This window comes from Alosa sapidissima, chromosome 14 (assembly GCF_018492685.1).
Source record: "Alosa sapidissima isolate fAloSap1 chromosome 14, fAloSap1.pri, whole genome shotgun sequence".
NCBI lineage: Eukaryota > Metazoa > Chordata > Actinopteri > Clupeiformes > Clupeidae > Alosa > Alosa sapidissima.
The window spans coordinates 2,450,653-2,471,381 of record NC_055970.1 but is presented as its reverse complement, the minus strand read 5'-3'; the positions used below and the strand labels follow the sequence as shown (position 1 = coordinate 2,471,381).

At 41.0% G+C, this 20,729-nt stretch overlaps 1 long non-coding RNA gene across 1 annotated transcript; it reads right to left on the bottom strand.

Annotated features, from left to right (window-relative positions):
* Window positions 1-6,284: 6,284 nt before the first annotated feature.
* LOC121682257 lies at window positions 6,285-13,680 on the bottom strand. The gene is made up of 5 exons (XR_006022487.1): window positions 13,546-13,680; window positions 10,582-10,632; window positions 7,345-7,387; window positions 6,620-6,681; window positions 6,285-6,329 (listed from the first exon to the last, which is right to left on the bottom strand). It is a non-coding gene; the product is annotated as an uncharacterized LOC121682257 (long non-coding RNA).
* Window positions 13,681-20,729: the final 7,049 nt, after the last annotated feature.

Here is a 20,729-nt window from a genome sequence, read left to right as displayed (position 1 = left end):
ATAGACGGTGGCGCAGTAATATCAACGTGCAATGAGTCTTCCAACAGAAATCAATGGGATTTTACAAAATGCCAAATAAAACACGACAGAAACTGTATTTTGCTACGCTACTTGTTTTGGAACATCAACGAACACCACTAACCACTCGGTGAGTGGTGAGTGGTAAAAATGAGTCAGCCAAATGTAATGTAATGTAATTTGTGTAGATTGATAAAAAAAAAAAAAAACATGAATTGAATCCATTTTAAGATGAGTATGAAACATAACATGTGGAAAACTTGAAGGGTCTGAAAACTTATCGGTTGCACTGAATGTCATTACATGGCATGTGGTCAGTTGCACTTGTGTTTTTGTAGATATAGCATGAACTATCTAGTACTTTGTGTGCTGGTACAATGTCCGTTTACCCAGTTCTTTACAGTGCAGGAAGAGAAGATGGAGGAGAGCTCTTGTTTATTACTGAGACAAGTTTCCACAGGATTACTATAAGCCTCCCACTCACACAATCTCTGCCTACTCCCAACACTCAATACTCACACAAAATATTCACACCGAGACGGCACACTAATATCCTCACTGGTCTGTCTAATAAACAGAGCAACAGATACCTCTTCATTTTCAATCATGAATGTTCTGAGGCTGTCCACAAATAGCACCCAGCTGTGAGATCGCATCACTTGTGAAATTCTAATAAACACCTTTTGGGATGAATGACTCACTGTGCCGGCAGGTGCACAGAGTACAGTAACACACGATTTTAGTCATCGCTATCTGACTGGGATGGGGGGAATGAACCTCTCTCTCTCTCACACACACACACACACACACATATACAGAGATTGGGGGTGTGTGTCAGAAATCTCATTAGCGAGGTATATTTCTCGTTGTCTATTCTTGGTCAACTCTCTGTCAACATTTACTTCAACTCATTTAGCTGAATGACTCATAGGCAAACTGGCAAAGTTATATTTTTAGACCTGGTAAAAGTCACACATCTCGGAGACATGAGACAGTATAACTCATTTGGTTTCGATAGAGACCCATATAAAGCACACATACAAATATGCAGTGTTGCTGTATTTGTTTAGTGGTGGAAAACTGATGCCATGGTCATGACTTGAGAATATGTGGTGGGCTTTTGAGTTTTGCTAGAGGTTTGTTCATCTGTTCAGAATGGCCCTTGAACCCTTGTTGATGATCTTGGGTAATAGGCAAGTGAGGGAGAAGGAAATGGAAAGTTTGCAGCGGACTGAGGAGCAGCCATAATGAAACGGCTTCAGGAAGCAGTAATAAGATCCAGAGCCTAATACCAGGGGCAGCCAGGCGAGCACGAAGACCATTCCAGCTGAGCAGCCTGGCTTATGGCTCTGCCTGGGAGGCCGCACACACACACACACAACCCAGAGAAAAGCCCTCGTCTCTGGGAGCGCACATGAAATTACCCCACAAGGAAGCTCTGGACACCGCTGTCTAGGCTTGGCTAACATAAAACACACACTGCCTGGAGACCATTTTTAATGTTTTCAGTTTAATGTAGAAAAATGTACAAGCAATTCTCTCTAAGAGGCTACACCCCCATCTGGCTCGACGAAGCCCTAGAGAGGGTCCAAAGAACCAAAGCTGCCCCTAAGAGGGATACGCATAAGTCTATAGCCTGCACTACTACGTACACTAGACATAGCCGACAAATTGAAGAATGCATACGCAAACACTGGCATGTTCTCAGTAGTGACCCCATATGTCAAACACTGTTTTCTGAACCTCCCCTCTTCTCCCACTATAGGGCTAGTAACATTAGGGATTTCTTGGTTAAAGCGGATTGTCACACCACACAGCGGAACAAGGAGGGACGCTTAAGGAACATCACTGGTTTCTTTCCATGCAAAGGGTGTGCTGCGTGTAAAAATAACACTAAAAAGACCACCTCGTTCACAAGCTCCATCACAGACAAGACAAGACAAAATTAAACAATGCACCACATGTAACACTGCTGGGGTAGTGTATCTGATTACGTGCCCATGCAATAAACAATATGTAGGCAAAACCAACAGACCTATAAAAACGCGCATCATAGAACATAACAGCGCTATTAGACGCAAAGATGAGAAATCGCCAGTAGCGAGACATTTCACTGAAGCCGGCCATCAGCTGGCCTCACTCGTCTTCACTGTTATAGAACAAGTGAAACCCACACGTAGAGGGGAGGATACTGAAAGAAGACTTTTACAAAGGGAATCCTTCTGGATTTTTACACTTAAAACTCTGCACCCTGGTGGTATTAATGATGAATTTAGTTTAACATGTTGGCTGTGATGAATATATTTGGTTGAATAATGAACTGCCTACATGGATGCAAGATATCCGAAGTGAGATGTTGATGTTGATGATAATGATGAGAATATATACCTAGATTAATATCCTCTGTTCTCTAAATATTGTGCTTTTACTATTTTCAAATATGGCATAGCCTCTTAAAACATTTTTTGTGACTGTATGTTTCTGTATACAAATATGGTTATATCTCCTGTACATGTTTGTATATAATTGTAATGATTTGTGATGTAATTTTGGTGATTCGGATATGTGACCCCGAATGCACTCATATGTCTTGGGGTTATTGGGTGATTGGCAGGCGAGCCTATAAATGGCCGCTGTGCCTTTTTGACGCGTCATGTACAAGGAATACTGATGAAGGGCTAGACCCGAAACGTTTACCCCTTGTTTATGTGGCCTGTAATTGTTTTTTCGGCTTTTTGAAAAATAGACTGTTGGAACTACTCAGCCCCTGTGTGCGATCTCCCCTTTCTTCACTTCAGTTTAATGTACAAAGACGTCAATATCCCATGAACACTAAAATTGAAAACAGTAGGCCTGCAGAGTCTGGTGTCTACATTTCCATGAATATGACAGCCTAACTTCACCCTGCAGTGGAGTTGATGTACAGCCCATCCTTTTCTATTTGCATTTTCCAACATCAAACTGAAAGAACTCAGTCCTCTGAAATACTTGCCCTTTTATCATGAATACAATTTCAATTGAGAAGTCAGTCATGTAGTTAAATTGAGCCTTGATGTACAGTATAGCTATTGTCTGACATTTAGCACACACATTCAATATTCATTTTGTTCTCTAAATGTGGCTGTTGTGAACATTGTGTTGCCTGTACATTTCACATACGAGTTACAGGATCAGAACCCTGGCTTTGAGTTCAGCCTAAACTCTCAAGCCTCCACAAGGCCATCCAATAGAAGGCTAAAGGGCATGTGAGACACATCAAAGTCAGCCATTTGCCATCTGAAACTAAGTAATCATACCATGGCATAAACCCTCTTCAAGAGTACATACATACCACCTCTGATGGAGTATTTTCAGTCTAAAGCCTGGTGAGTTTTGCAGTCAGATCTCTGGGTAGGTGCTGGGAACAGATCTGATGGGCCTCTGGGACTAAACTCCTGTCTGTTCTGCAGACGGTGCACTGCTTTTCTAAAGCTCACTCTGATGTTCAGGCGTCGGCTCGCAGGTCTCCGTGGAGACCACTGACAGCCTTGAATAAATTTCAAGTTGCTGCTAGAAGATGAGGCGACTGCACCACTGAAACAATATATTTAGACACATACATCACACACACACACACACACACTGATGGTACAGTAGGCATCACTGAGTCCAGCCAAGAAAATGCTACGCTACATAATCTCAGACAAAGAAATCTAATCTAACCAACAATTTCTTTTTCAGCAGACATCCTATTTTACAGACACTGCCTCCGATATTCTTTAGGGCGATCCCAAAGTGCCTCTCCACTCAACACAGCCATCTTAAAGTGACGGCGCTAACACAGAGCATCTCTCCGAAACTCCAGAGACACAACAGAGTTGCAGCTGGTCCGCAGACAGCTATATTTGCCAGGAGACGGGGCACAGCAGAGGACATGTAAAGACAATGTCAGATGATCTCCGCTGCGACAGACCCACACAAGCACACAGCCCCACGACAAGGCAGGAGAGCAACTCTGAAGCGACCTATTAAACTCCTCTTCATTGTTTGTGTGTGCATACAGTATGTGTGTGTGTTTCTTCTTCTTTGATTTGAAACATTTCACTGCCTTTTGAACACACACACACACACACACACACATTAGACTGTCGTTACAATATCCTTAGAAGGGTTTGAAGTCTGAGTCTTTTCAAAACAGTCCTCCTCTGATCACAGTCAGTCACTGAAACCCACCCTCCTCTAATGTGCTAGCGGGTTCATTTAAAGCCTGCAGAGGGTAGAAGTGTCCTCCTTTTCAGATAAGGTGTTTGTAAATACAGTGCTCCTTTTCAGATAAGGTGTTTGTAAATACAGTGCTGCTTGAAGGTTTGTGAACCCTCAGACACGGTCAGTTGTTATTTACAAAACAATCAAAATAACCTTATTAAATGCACATCCAACCCCTAATTTGTAAAGCTTACCTTCCAAAGAATAGACAGAAACAAAGGAAAGTTATACAGTTCAAAATATGACATTTATATACAAAAGTATGTGAACCCATGTAGTTCATTTCTTGTAGCACCTCCTTTTGCAACCACTACTTTTTGGGTTTTCTGTACCCATTAACCAGTGTCTCACATCTGTTTCTTGGACTTCTCCTTGCAGAACTCAGCCAGTTGAGAGAGGCTGGAGGGTCAACTGGCATGTACAGCCCGCTTCAGATCTAGCCAAATCATTTCTACTGAATTGAGGTTTGGACTTGGACGAGGCCACTCCAGGGTACGAATTCTCTTCATCTTAAGCCATTCCTTGGTCATTTCGCTTGAATGCCTATAGGGTTATTGTCTTGTTGTAAAATCTGTTTCCTCCCTAGCTTCATCTCCCTGACAGACATGAGGTTCAGATCAAGAATGTGTTGATAGGCCTGAGAATTCATACTTCCTGGATGGTATGGAGTCGCCCAGTTCCGGAGGCAAAAAAACAGCCCCACACCTCCATATTTCCACCACCATGCTTCACTGTTGAGAGGGGCTCTTTTCTTGGTACACAGTGTTAGCTTTCCTCCAAACATGACGATTTGGATTGTGACCAGATAATTCTATTTTGGACTCACCTTCCAGAAGGCCTCTGAAAGTTTCTTGAGAGCAGAGGCTTCCTTCTAGCAACCCTAGAACATCATGTCTGTCCCAGTTTCATCTGATTGTAAACGCATGTAGATTTAGATGCTGCCATCAAGATCTGTAACTCTATAGAGGAGATGTGTGGGTTGGCTTTTACTCAATTTATGATCTTTTTGGTGCATCTTGGTCATACTTTTGATGGGCATCCACTTATAGGAAATGTTGCTGTGATGAATGCCCTCCATTTGCAAAAAGGCTTGCCTTACAGTGGCTAAATGGAGCAGGAATCTTTTAGAGAGGGTCTTGTAACTTTCCCCAGACTGATGGGCTGTCACCATTCTGAGTCACCTTATGACCTCAGATATCTCCTTTCCTCTTGGCACTGTTGATCTGCAAACCCTTTCCAAAGCAAGTCTGTTTGATTAGTATGCTTAACTGATTATTTCAGCACCCAAATATGTTTTACATTAATCAATTACCTACTTGACTTTACCAATGCAGCTGGGAGTTACTTATTTTTGTATATACATTAATTCCATGTTTCAAGATTTTTTTGGCTTCTCACGCAGTTCCCTCTAAAAAAGTCCATGCATTTAACAAATATACACATCAGTAAAAACTGGTAATGATCAAATTCATGATAAAAGTCATGATAAAACGGATTTTTCCAAACTGTTCAGGAATTCACATACTTTCAAGCAGCATGTGAAATGCATATGTACTAAGAGACTGTACTACTGTGAATGAGGCTTCATAAACTAGCAATAATGTTGTACAAACACAAAAAAATGTGCTGTGTCGTTTGAAATAGCATTAATTTATTTAACACATTTCATCTTAAATAAAAGCATCCAAAGGATATACATGAGCTACAAATTGATGATTAATGAGTGGCTACTTTGTCAGATCTTTTGAGGAAACGTTATCTGAGAGTCAATTATGTTTTACCAAAAACAAAGGAAAATGTTAGTCAGCATTCAACATGCCCATGTCCCTAATTCACTCAGGTTCAAATTTACACATTTCTGATATTTGCCATACAATCCAAAAACACTGAAATAACCCAGCCATTGTCTTTATTAAACCATCCAACAAGATAATATCTAAATGTATCACTACTGTACATATATTGTGGCATAAAACAGCTTATCTATTATCATTTTCATGAATAGCCAAAAGCCTACTTACCATTCCACAATTACAGGGTGCAGGATGGTGTTGTTTACTTTGAATCTGTATTTGAATGCATACCATGATAAGAAAACTTCATTTTACACATTTTAAACAGAACTTTTCCTTCTTTTTCTACGCAAGTGCATATAATTCAAACATGCACTTTCTGAAATAGGCTTATTCAAGAAATGGAGAATGTCTCAACGTTCTTTCTGCTACATAACAACCAGAAACAAAATGATCAATCACATTCTACAGCTTAGCATTCACAGCATAGCTGCTAATATGAGTGGAAATGAGCTTGGAAAACAATAGATGACTAATGAATATTTGATGCTACTAAAACCTACTGGCTGATTCCTTCAAAGGAGGCTTCGCGACAGGTACTCCCACTATCAGTATTCACTCCACGCTGCAGAAGAAGAGCAAAAGGAAGCAGAGAAAAGCAAAGACATTTCAGAGGAGGCTTTCAAGTCCTTTATGATGCTCATCCACTGAGAGAATACAGAGACACACAACGGATAGCTGTCTGTCTACATAGGATGCCAAATGAACTTATTCCGATTTGTGACAACAAACCCAGTAAGGCTTGCCAAGCAAGCAACAGTGATGTTGATTGTGGAGAATAACCCTTTCATCTCCACAGATGACAACCCATGCGGTTAAATTCAACTCTATCCTGGCCCTATGTGTGCAAGTACTTCATCACACAGTAAGTTTATACACGAGGCAATAAGACCGCTTTAAGATCCACTTTTTTTTTTTTAAGTGTAAAATATTCAAAAGAGGTGTGGATGATCTGAAACAGGAATATAAAACACAGATAAATGTATTGGATGTCTTCCTCCACTTCTTCTGTCTATACAAATTAACACATCAACACAGTCTATTTTGTAAATCTATTGGATTGAGGGAGATGGGGAGTAACAGAGTGTGTAGGTGATTTCTTTGTGAGTTTTTCAAAGTGTGTTAACATCATCTCTATTTGAATTCCCTCACTGACTTTCCTTGATAAAGACTACAGCAGCTACTGCTACAAAAACACTGAGGGATGCCCCAATAGCAGTGAACCTACCAGAGTAAGGAGGGCCGCTGGACTCCGCTTGAACATCAGCAATCTGTGGAGCAGAGCAGAGCAGATGAGAGATCAGAGAGGACAGACGTGAAGCATCATGGAGGCTGAGCTTGTTGCCTCATTATCCTGTGCTGTGGACAGGAAGGCATCATCAGCTCATCAGCACAGCGGGCAGAGCCGTCTTGATGGAGGGAACAGGAAATGACAAAACTCAGATGAGTCCAGCAGACTTTATTAAAGCTCTGCAGTCCGCTTTTGCCTTACAATGAGACAATGAGTCACAGCAACACAAAGCAGAATTTTGGAGAAATGAGCCATAGGATTCAGTACACAAACACACACACACACACACACAACCACGCAAGCTCTCTGAATAAAGCCATCATGGACACACACATAACTCAAAAACTGAAATTAATGCTGAAAGCTCAGACTACAAAATCCCTTTTAAAATCCCTCCATCTCCTGTCCCAGCTTAACCTGATACCTCGCCAGATGAATTTCGCTCCACCTAGCTTCACTCATCCATCTGGAACCGATCCATTGGAATGGTGTTTCAGAAGGCTGGGCCTAATCAAAAAATGCTTGCATATGATTGAATAAGCCACTTGTCCGTCATCTATTGACGTGCTACTTCAACAACTCACATCGAAGCCAACCCGTGACGCTGATAACGCTGTCTCACAGTTGCTTCTACGCTATGTCACATCTATGAAACTCCCGCCCTGCGTCCTGATTGGCTGAACCATAAAGTTGGTTGCAGAAATCACTCTCAATGGAAGAGGTCCCAGATGGATGTGAGTGAAGCTAGGCGGAGCTAAGCAGAACGAAATTCATCTGGCGAGGGTCAGGTTAGTCCCAGCTATCCATCTAAACATTTCTGCTGGATGTCTTTCTAACAGCTCTCTTGCAGACAAACTATGACAGTTACTTTTTTCATATTCTAAACTGGAAATCAGAGTAAAGAGGTGATGGTCTCTGTGACACAAGCGGCTGCAGTTTTTGTACCACACTTGAGTTCAAATCTGACCAGTGGTAATTTCCTGAGAACCATATCTTCTTAAATACTAAAACGAAAATAAAAAACTGCACGAAATACCCTAAGCTAATAGGCCTGCTTGTGAAGATGGACAGATGGAGTTTTAGTGGAAGTTTCTAGTCATTTCATTGAGCTGTATATAAATGTAGCTTTCATGTTACTTGTGGGAAATGATTTAATCTCACTTATCCAAAAGAGGCATGAAAGGTTATGAAAAACGGCCGCATGAGTGAAAATGAACAAACTAGAACTCCTCCACCATTTCTCACAAAGATTGCATGGGGACAAGAGAGAACTGCTGACTTTTAGGGATGCTCACTGGCATTCACCATTTATGAGGCAATCTGATGTTTCTCTGGTGAATGAGTTAGTTTCCATAGCTACCTGACAGCACGGGTCACGAGCAATGGTCCCAGATCCAATCACTCAGGTGATCCCTTTGACCACACGCCCAGCATGAGGAAGGAACCGGCTAACAGGCGTGTTTCCCTGGAAACTGGCCTACTCAGAACCTCTTCAAAGAGGGCAAAAAGGGCACTGGACTTGCATCACTCCCATTCTGTTGCACCACACTCATACAAAGGAAAAGTTCCTTTGATGCTGAGGATAGAAAGTCTTATCTGGATGCATACCTGTGTAACACATCACGCATGTATCCACAAACTCATAAACTGGTAAACTCAGTGTGGCCCTGGTTTCAAAAGTAGGACAAAAAGGGCAAAGGAGTTGCATCACTCGCATTCTGTTCCTTACCACAATATTTCAAAGCATTTTCACTCTGATGCTTTGATGCTGAGGACAGAAAGGTCTTATTATGGATGCATATTGCATAACTATATAACACACAATGCATCCATGCTGGTAAAAACAGCCTTGGTCTGGCAACTGATTCAGAACCTTCAGAATATAATATATGATCCTACTGATTCAGAATGCAGCTACATTACAAGAATAATATATTAATGCATTGCCATGGCACAACACTGCCTAATGCAGGCAGCACCCAGAGCAGGTCTGGAGGTGTTTTAGTGCATTAAACTGGACCCATGCCAGTCTGAACATTACATCAGCATCCAGCTGCCAATCATGTATCATCCTGGGATCAGGAAGATTAGTGTGGACACAGTGAATAGGGAGACTGGCTAGACTCCTGGGCATCATTTTAAATAGAAGCACAAAATGTGTCAAATGTCTACTGTAGGACTGTGCAGTTACTTCTGTTTACTGTGGAACACAGTATCAAAACATGTGGAGGACTTCGCTTGAATTTGCCTAGGTGGCAGTGGCTGGCCTTTGTTTCTGAGTCATGTTTAATGTTGTCTAACATCAGTCAGGCTGTCAGTGGTTCATTCCCTTTTCTCTGAAAACAGGTTAAGCAGGGCGGGCTGATGGGCTTTTATCTCAACGCTGCTAATTAGCGGTTAGCCACACTGTGACAGGAATAAATGGGTATCCAGAAATGACATGCTAATGCACACTCATAAGGCTTTGACAAACGCAGAACAAAGCAGGGAGGCCATTTTCGCAAAAATCAGGATATAATGGATTGAGAATGGGTTAACACGCCATCTACTGTTTAAAATGATCCAACACTATTTAGCATTTTTAAAAATGTTGCTTTTGGAGAGGAGTGAGGCTCAGAGCTGAGGCTTCTCAGGCAGAGTCAGCAGTCAGTCAGAAATCTCAGAGAGCTTTATTCACAGAGACCTATGCTGTGTCGCTAACAAGCGCAGTCTAAAGATACAGAGAAAAGGCACACTTCTTCTAGGACTTGTCAAAGCTTACATCGTCCCCCTGTGGCAGGTCAAATATTCAATGACCACATCACCCAAACTAATCCAACATTGTACACAAGGATGTATCCCTTAACAACCAGCATCACTGACATTTACCCAAACCTTGACCTAACATACATGAAGGCGCCAACCTTCTTAGTGAAGATGGCAGCTCGATTTCAGGGCCCCCTCTATCCAAACTAGTATAGGTCCAATCACCTTGAGAAAGAATGTCACAAATGCTAAACATCTCTCATCATTCCAATTTCTGTTCACTCGTACACTTCTATGAATAACTTAATCACAAACAAACCCCAAAGAGCACATGAGTAAAATATAGACAGCACACAATCTTCGCTCATGGGTTAAAATGTCATCCTACAGGCTACAGTTACACTTTAAAGAGCAATCTCTCATACTCACATCACAGGTGTAGTGCACTTCATCAACATGTAGTGCTCCCTCGGATAGATCCTGTCAACATACATCAGAGAGGCGCTTTTTAATTCAATTTATTGTGCTTATAGAGCGCCAAAACATTACACATGTATCATGGCACTTTACAGAATTTAGGCAATCAGAGAAAAAAAAAAAAAAGAAAGGAAGAAAAGAAAAGAAGGCTCATGGGTAACAGAGGCGAGGAAAAACTCCCTAGAATTGGAGATACATTATAGGAAGAAACCTTGAGCAGATCCACGACTCAAGGGCCTGACCCATCTGCCTAGGGTCAAATACAGGACATTAAGGTCTGTATACATGACAAATGCATATAGTCAGGCGTAGAGAATAGGACATGGTGTTTAAAGCACCTGAGGTGAAAGCTACAAGAGGTGGGATGATTACGTATCCAGTATGATAATGCATTAATCCTGTTTTAGATAGATAGATAGATAGATAGATAGATAGATAGATAGATACTTTATTGATCCCCAAGGGGAAATTCAAGGGTCTCAGTAGCATACAGACATCACACACAACATGCACTTACAGCAGAAATGGTAAACATAAGTATAAGTATAAACATATAACTAAACTCCACTGTACAATAAAGACAGTAATAAGAAAACTAACAAAACTAGACTGCATTTCCGGCGGGAACTGCGAAAGTGTGCTTGCCCTGGTCTGGTCACCAACGTGAGCAGACAGTGACATACACTATGCTGAACCTGGCTTGATCCAAGCATTCTAACAGTGCCTTTCAGTGTTGGAGCAGTGGCAATACCTCAAAAGCTCTATTCAACTATTGCCTTGCAGGGTGAACGCGGTTCGTTGGATTTTACCTGTGGCCTGCCTTCGAATTTAGCTTCTATGACTAAAATCAAATCAATAAAATAAAACAACAGCAGTGATTGGCTGCAAAAATAAATAATGTCACGCGTCTTGTACCTCTCAAACTGGGCTATCAGGTAACCTAGAGAAAAATTTGAAATGATAAAATATGACTAAGGCATTAAAATGCTACTTGTTTGTCAGGATACTTTTTCACTGATTAATTTTTTAAAAATATGAGCTATGAGTGTGAATGTTATATATTCCATCCCCTAATTCTGTTTTACTGGTTTATTTGACAAATAATCTATATGGATTTGCTCTATAAAGACCTTATGTCTGTTTGGGATTGTTTTGAGAGCCTATTGATGTATCTCAGAATAAAGGAATGTCCACAACATTAGTGATGTTTTGTGTGTGTGTGTGTGAATGTATTTTACTTAACTCATTGAAGCTGGATACTCATGAACGCATGTCTCTAATAGCCACAATAGGAGTAATTTTAGCAACACCGTATTTTGTGTGGCCCATAACGACCCAGTGGATCATGAAAATGTGCCATGGTGGACCTCCTAGGCCCTACGGTTCTCGAGATATTCACAGAAAACTGTCTCCGGCCACCTACAGGACAGTTGGTGTATAGTAACATAAATTCATTTATTGTGTGGCCCCCCATGAACGGAATTCCACAAAACTTGGCGTGCATACAGATGGTGTCATAATGATCCTACACTTCCAATTTCATGCAGTTTTGACTATGTTAGGTCACAGATACCTTCAATTACAACACCTCATTTTTACTTTTTTGTGTTTAACTAGGTGGCGCTATACATGAAATGAGTGGTTATGGAATGGGTTGACATGGCCCCTTGAGATCAACATACAAAAAAAGATGGTCCTCCTAAACCCTACGGTTTTCGAGATATTCACAGAAAACTGTGTCTGTGCCCTTTCGGGGGGTCCAGTCCAGCGGTGGGGCTACAGATCAAAACGAAAAACGATGGTTCCATGCTATCCATGTGGGGTTACATGCCCACCAAGTTTCGTGTACCCCGGTCTTTCAGTGTCCCGGGAATCCTTGACAGAAATTTGGACGTGCGAAAAAAAATTAAAAAAATCTGCCGCGCTTCGCTGCGTGGCGGTCATAATAAGATATGATTACCCCAACACCATCACATATTATTCTGTTTTGTTTTGCTCACACTTGGAATCTAAACACAACACATGGTCATAGCTGATCTCTATACTACATGTACATGTACTGTTAAATCAATAGAATCTTGACAAATGCATTTTCCACTATTCACAGGTAAAAAGGTAACAGAGCACAAGCTCCAGCACCATTAACCGAGTTTTTCCATGCATATCAACCTGAGAGAAAATGACATGGAAATGGAATTAGAGCTTTCAATAGTGGGGATTATAGCTGGGTGAGAGTCATATAAATAATGTGAGAGTGGAAAGCCACCTCCACAATTGATACCTTTGAATGCAATAAAATAAAAAGCCAAGATCAAAGAGCCTGACAGCCCTAATGCTTATTCTCCATTACCTTGAAGTAAAGCCCTTTCACAATCCCTATTTGCAGCAGCAGGTCACTGAGAGTGAAATGTCTACCACTGAGAGGTAGACATTTCATAAGAATTGTACTGCTTGCGCAGGACCATGGCTCAGAAGAACAACTACAGTACCTGACTGGAGAATTTTAATACTGCCAAACTGTCATAGACTACAGAAATGCTGAGCTATTAGTGGGGAGAAATAATGACTACTATAGAATATGATTTCAAAGGTCTGCTGATAAACAAAAAAAAAGAAATCACCCTGAAAAAAAAGCATTTACATAAATACTGTAATACCGCTTCCTTCATGAGAGCTTCAAACCCAACATTTCTCATTACAAACCTTGTTATTAGTGAATTTCAGGGTTCAGGAAAAATGTGTGAAACATCTGAAGATTTTAAATGACATTAAAGGAATGGTGTATTGAAAGAAAGGATAAGAACAGTACAGAAGCCACTCAGACATTGTTATTCAGTCATTTCAAAAGAATAATAATGAAAGTGTAAAAGATCCCAGTTCCCTCAGCTGCAGAAAGGATCAGAAGAGAAGACTTACTCTCCCATCCAGGTGGCATAGCTGTCGGGCAGCTTAGGGGCGAAGAGCAGGGATCTCCCTGACTCCACGTGGATGGCTCCAAAGCAGTCGGCCTCGGTCACCCCAAAAGCCCAGTGGAAGAAGGACTCCTGCAGACCAGAACAGCAGATACAGACAGTCAGGACTCAACTCAAGGCACCAGCTCTGACAGCTCCCCAAAGCTGCTTCCCTAAGGCTGGCACAAGGCATGTGTAAAGTGACACCATACAGTGGCCTCACTCACACACAAGAAAACACAATGGTTATATTTTACTCATCCATGCAACAATTTCCCCAGAGTACTTTTTTTAATATAGTAATTTTTCAATATGGTCTGTCTGACTATTTTTCCAAATTTAGGGTTAGGGCTGCAGAGCTCTAAGAGCTGAGCTAAAGGTGGAGAAGAGACTGAGAGCATTATTAGTGTGAATGACAGAATGTATGAAATCCAGTTGTTCCTACAAGTCAGGAAATATCTATAAGAACTCCTTTAGCACGTCAGTATTTCCTCTGCTAGATGTGCATAACACCTACGTGCACACACACACACACACACACACACACACACTCAAACACACACACCTACTACCCACGCACATGTGCACAGCACATAGACACACATAAACACAAACACACACACACACACACACACACGCAAACACACACACCAAGTACCCACGCACATGTGCACAGCACATAGACACACATAAACACAAACACACACACACACACACACACACGCACACAAACACACACCTACTACCCACGCACATGTGCACAGCACATAGACACACATAGACACAAACACACCACATACACACACCCACACACACACACACACACACACACACACACACACACACATCCTTTGTCTGTCAGGAGGTCTGATGAATGTGGGGATTGTGTTCATTGCTAGCTGGCGACCCCACACCCTGAGGACAGGGTGATGGATGATCAAGGTGAAAAGGAACTGGGGGGGGGGGGGGGGGGGGCATCCCTGCATCCCCTTGCTAAACTTGGGTGGGTGGGGGGTGGGGGGGTAAATATTCCTAAGAGTGTGACCTGCGGTGACTATTAATCTTTCAGTTCAGTAGCTGACAGTTTGGGTAATGACTGCTGCTCTCTGAGGGTCTTAGTGACTGAACACACAGCTATTTCTCCTTTTTTAAGTCACTGTTTTCATTTCAACACTATTTACACTATTTTAGATTGCAGTGCTTCTTGGTGACTGTTTATACTTGTATTTAAAGCTGACCACTTTTGATAGAATCTCCAAAGACACATTTCAAAAACTAATGTAAACAGGGTCATAGGATTATGGATTCTATACAGCAGCATGTTGTCAGTAGTTAGCCTGATTGTCAGTAATGCAAGAGTAATTTATTTGCTTAGAAGACACATAATTATGGGCCCCTTCTAGCTTGCCATCAGCCATAATCAATACAGATTTAATTACCCTTAAAACCAACAGGTGATGTAACCTAACCTACATGAATTATTTATCAGACATCAGTCCAGATTTTATTTAGATAATTTCATAGACTTGCTAGGATAAATGACCCATAGCTTTTCTTAGATTAGATTAAAACTAATATGATACTACCTAATTAAAGCACCGTCTCCCCCATGCTTTGATGGCATTGATCTATTCAGGTCAGTGAGTTTCTCAGGAGCTATATCTAGGCCTAACTTCATTTTTGCTCATGAAACAAACTTTCAAGCACAACAGCCTTACTGTCAAAGGTCAAGTTGCTGATTTGTGTACTTTGTGATTTCTTCCCGACAAACACAGGACATCCCCCGGACTTTAAGCGGACATTTACGACGTCCCCAATTGGTCCCCAATGTCATGTTCTCTTGCGGACGTCACCAGGACGTTATTTACGTCCGGAGCAAGTTCTCCTATGTGATGTTCGATGTCGGACCTTTTGGGGACGTCCCCGTTAATGCATTTTTGATCTGTGAGTGGCGCACGTAGCGCATGTACGTTGCATTATGGCAAAGGACATTATGGCAAAGGACAGCTCGCCATATGTTTCCCCAATTATGTACCAATAAAATTAAATAGAAATACATTAATACATTTACATTTAAAAAAGCAATAATTGCATGAAATACAGGTTGTTCCCGACTCACGAGTCTCGAAGCTCGAGTCGAAGTCAAGTCTGAAGTCTTTGAGGTGGGGTCGCAAGTCAAGTCTGAAGTCACTGTTTGTGCGACTTACGTGCGACTCGAGTCCAAGTCTCAGACTCGAGTCCCCATCTCTGGTCTCTCCTTAAACCACGTCTGTTTCAACGCGATAAATACGCCCTCTAGTACTAATACTACCAGACTCACCAACAGCTTCATACACCAAGCTGTAAGGATGCTGAACTCTCTCCCTCCTCTCCCCCCTCCAAATTGACAATAAAGCTGACTTTGACTTTGACTAGTGTGTGATGTGAATTTCCTTGAAGACACAGCAATTGAGATCAAGGTAAAACGCAGCAGCAGGTTAAACCACAGGTACATATGACACAGCAATGGAGCTTAAGATGTCACGTGACTTCTTGCGTCACCGGCAAGTTTAAAACCGTGTTAAACTCTAAAAAGTGTTAATGACAGAGCAATTGCCCCGGGATGTCAGCCATAACAATTTATGTTAAAATACTTAACAGATGTTTACTTTAGCTCAATTAACAATGATACAGACATAATTTATGGTTCATATTTGTCATTTACCCCTGTGAGATCACATTTATGATCATATGATCATTTTCATTTTTTTGTGAAAAAAAAAACAAGAAAATTCAATTATAAAAAAGGGGGGGGGGGGATAGAAAGAAGATTTTTGATCATTATACGTGCTTATTTCTTAAAACTTAATCAGAACAGGTGAAAGTGCTTGAAATTTAGCAATTTTGTAACTTTGTGTGGGAATAGCTGGTGCAATAAGACAAATTCCCGCACACAGACACCTACACTTAGACACACACATATACAGGCACAACTGAAAACTCAAAATTGAAATACATTGAATAAAAAAGACAGAGCTTGCAAATACATTGAATGAAAAAGACAGGGCTTACAGATAGCAGGTGGCACTTGCTGCAAGCTTGTGCTGGGTTGAGCGAATGGCCCAAAGATTTGTGCTGTGGTAATGCTATTTTTGCTACTTTATGGTACACATGTAGCCCCCACTTCCCCTTTTCAACACAAATTGCGTGATCATCTCTAAACCTCACTCCCGATCTGGGTCATAGCACTGATTTGCACGGCTCAGCCCTGCACTCGCCCGAACTCGAACCCACAAACAGCAGCACCTTGGATTGGGGAGTCAAGCATGCTAACAATCGAGCTAAAAGCCCGGTCTCCTGGCTCTCTTACTAGCACAACTCTTAAGGTGTTGAGAAGGAAGTTCACACAGCATACACACTACACAGATATGTACCAGCTAGGTACAACTGGAATAGGCCTATGAGCAGACATTGGGGGGTGTCCTCATTTTGGCCAACTTGTCCTCACTTTATAGATAACTTGTCCTCCTTTTCAGAGTCTGGTTGGTGTTGGTCGGTTGGTTGCTGGTCTGGTTCTGCTACATTATAGCACACATGTAGCCTTATACTTCCCCTTTTAAACACAAATTAGGACTATCAACTGGTCTTGTATTTCTGCACAGAACCACTCACATGAAGTGGACAAAATAGGCGTCCATTTTATTCTCTAGCTGGGTCGCAGTTGGGTGTGCTAAAAGGCAATAACCCCTTAAATTATGACTTCTGGCAGGTTTTGTTCAAATAAATGACAGATTGAGACGTATAATATAACCATCAACACATTTAAGGCATCTTGCTGTGAAAAAAGATGGCAATTACAAAGCATGATTATCACATATACTGTAGCATGACCCGTGTTATTTGAATGAGGGGCCCCATTTAGATATCAGAGTGAATAATATAACCTATGTTATATGATTGAGGGGCCCTATTAAGACATATCACATAACATAACCTATGTTATTTGACTGAGGGGCTCTATTCCGATATCAGGGCTGGAGAACATAGTAGTGACTTCACACAGAAGTTTGGGCTTCAGGGATCCCTGAACACTTTGGCCTCTGGGCCTGGGTCTTATTCGAGTTTTAATAGCCTAAATGTTTGGGATAAAAAAGCTGATTTAGAAAGTGTTCCATGCCCCATTGAAAAAAAATATTTTGAGTATTTTCAAAATACAAAAATACAGTATTTTATTTTGATACATTATGGCTACAGTATTTTGTAGTTTATTTTGATACATTATGGCTACAGTATTTTGTAGTTTATTTTGAGACATTTAAAAGGAGGGTATTTGGTATTTTATTTCAAAATAGGCTACGTCCTGATGTGTCTTTGCCCATCCCTGTATTTATTGAAACACATAAACAAAATGTAATCAAGCAATCTTCGACAATGTAACTATAATCTGATTATAGTTACTTGTTTTTTGTCATCTGATTACGTAATCCAGATTACTTGTAATCACTTACTACCCAACCCTGCACATAGCACCTATTACACTGTGGTCCAGTAGACACAAACAACACATATAGTTATGTGTAGGGGGAGTGTACTGTGTGCAGTCATTGAAAATGAGTTATTTTGTATATTCTTCACAGAAAATGAGCCAAGGCCAATGAGTTATTGAGAAATATTAATTAGCATAATTTTTCTTTTAGCAAACATTGAGGTCTCTATACTGACATCCGCAGCGGAAGCCTTGATAGCCTTAGCGCAGTAGGTAGCACATCAGTCTCATAATCTGAAGGTTGTGAGTTCAATCCTCACACAGGGCGTCAATGTAGCTGCTGGTGGGGAGGTGGAGTTAGGACGAGGGCCCAGAACTGACAGGGCCCACAGAGGACCCAGAATCCTGTCTGTCATAGGCAGGCTTGGAATTTCACCATTCTGGGGGCAAGGCCACTTGGCCTTCAGTTGGGCATATTTGGTGGGGGGCACAAAGGCCACATGTCAGGGCACCAAGGCCAAAGTTAACTATTAGTAGTAGGCTATAAAAATTATCAAAGTTGTATTTAGCCTATTCACTGCAGTAGACCTGCATCACTGTATGAAACATTACAAAAACATGACATATTACATAGAACTGTAAATCATCTTACTATCTAATATTTACAGATATCTAGGCTATATATAACATTTATTTTATATTTGGCCTGTTATGAAATCATGTATTGAACAATTTAAGCACAGCTCAGCTTTAAGAAACTCAAATAGCCTAGATGCATGCTTAGCATTTTGTGATCATTAAGGCTACTTTTACAAACTCTTAGTCAGCTGTCCTCTGATTTACCAATATATAGGCGATATTTGTAACATTTATTTTGTATTTGGCCCGTTATGAAATTATGTGGAACAATTTAAACCCATTGTAAAACTTAAAGCCCAAATTTGGAGGCATCCATGTATGTCGAACTTGCACTTACTGCAAATTCAAAACTGGATTACTCTGGAACGGCTAACTGTACAGGGGACTGCTTTACACCTTTGTGTTCGGTAAGGTCTCCTGTTTATTCTGATATATGGGTTGTCATGTGTTAAAAGAAGGGTAAAGTAAAGTATTACACCGAGATGAATGGGTATGGAGATCATGGGACGCAACACCTTCAGTAGAATGTATGATTAAATTGAATTATATTATTTACTTTTCTCGCGAACCGTTCAACACAGCAATTATCGGCTAACATCGTTTAAAAGCTGAGAAAAAGCTCTTTCATGTGATATGTGGTGTCTGTGTGATGAATAGGCTACTTCGCGAGTAGTTCAACATGAGAATGGGTGAATTTGGACGCACTTTCTTTCTTGCGCTGCCACTTTCTCCACTGCGTAAATGACTAAATTAATTTGCGCTGTGAATGCTAAGATTATTTTGACAGGCCACAGGCTAAATAAAAATCGCTATTAGTAGGACGCAAAGCAGAATATTGAAAGAAGGGGGCACCAAGGCCACCGTGGCCTGTAAACCTCTGATTTTCAAAGGGGCCTCACGGCCAACGCAAGGGGCCACGACGGCCATGGCTGTCGTGGCCGCCGTGAAATTCCTACCCTGGTCATAGGGCTCACATTTTCTAGCAGCGCCCCTGCTGGCATGGTGCTTATTTATCAACTATAGTGATAAACCATGGTTATCATGGTTACCCAAACAAACATGGTTATTTTGTCATAGTAAAACCACGGTTATTTTGTCATAGTAAAACCATGGTTAATTTTTGTAAGGGCAGCTACACTCTGGGGGTATGTCTGTGAGCCCCCATGTATATGCCCACAGAGTGCAGCGCTGTAAATTGTAGCAACTCGAGCTGGTAAAATCCGTTGTTTTCCTTTTGTTTTGTACCGACAGTACTCGTGACCTTGAGAGACGGAGATCAATATGAAAACTCACCGGATTTCTCCTTTAAGCATATGACATATAGTCTGGCTACATAGATGCAATTCTGTACTTCTCCTCACTGACCGCATAATGACACCGTTCAATTCAAAACACAGGCATTTGTTAGGCACATGTTAAAGGCTTTTTTACTGTACAGATGCTGACGTTAGTGCAAGCACACAACTCCCACATGACAGATTGTGAACTATTTGACCACTTCCTAAATAGTGTAGACTTGAAAAAACAGAAACCACACCTTCTCAATGATATACTTGACATTCTCTAGGTATTAAACAAACAAAAAAACACCATAAATCCATTCCAACATGGTTGCAAGTTTCATAAATGCCCAACAGATAAATGCTGTACTTAAATAACGTTGTTAAACAGTGTTGGGAGTAATGCATTAAAAAAGTAATGTAATTACAGTAATGCATTGCTTTTTGCTGTAATGCAGTAATGTAAGGCAATACCAATACAATTTCAGTAATATTTTACTCGGTACAATTCTCAGTAACTGAAGTTACTTTGCTTTTTAATCCAAAATTGAGAAATGCTCAATTGGCACCAGAGAAGATAAAAATAAGTCATCTATGCTGGTCCTGGAATTTGATTGCCTTGTTTAAATGACTGTAGAAAGGTAATTTGAGTTATCTCTGCCATTCATGCAACAGATCTAACATGGTTAGGCTATACTTCTCATTTCAAGCAGTGAGAATAACTAAAATGTTGCTTTTACAGACAAAGATCGTAGCCATTATTCT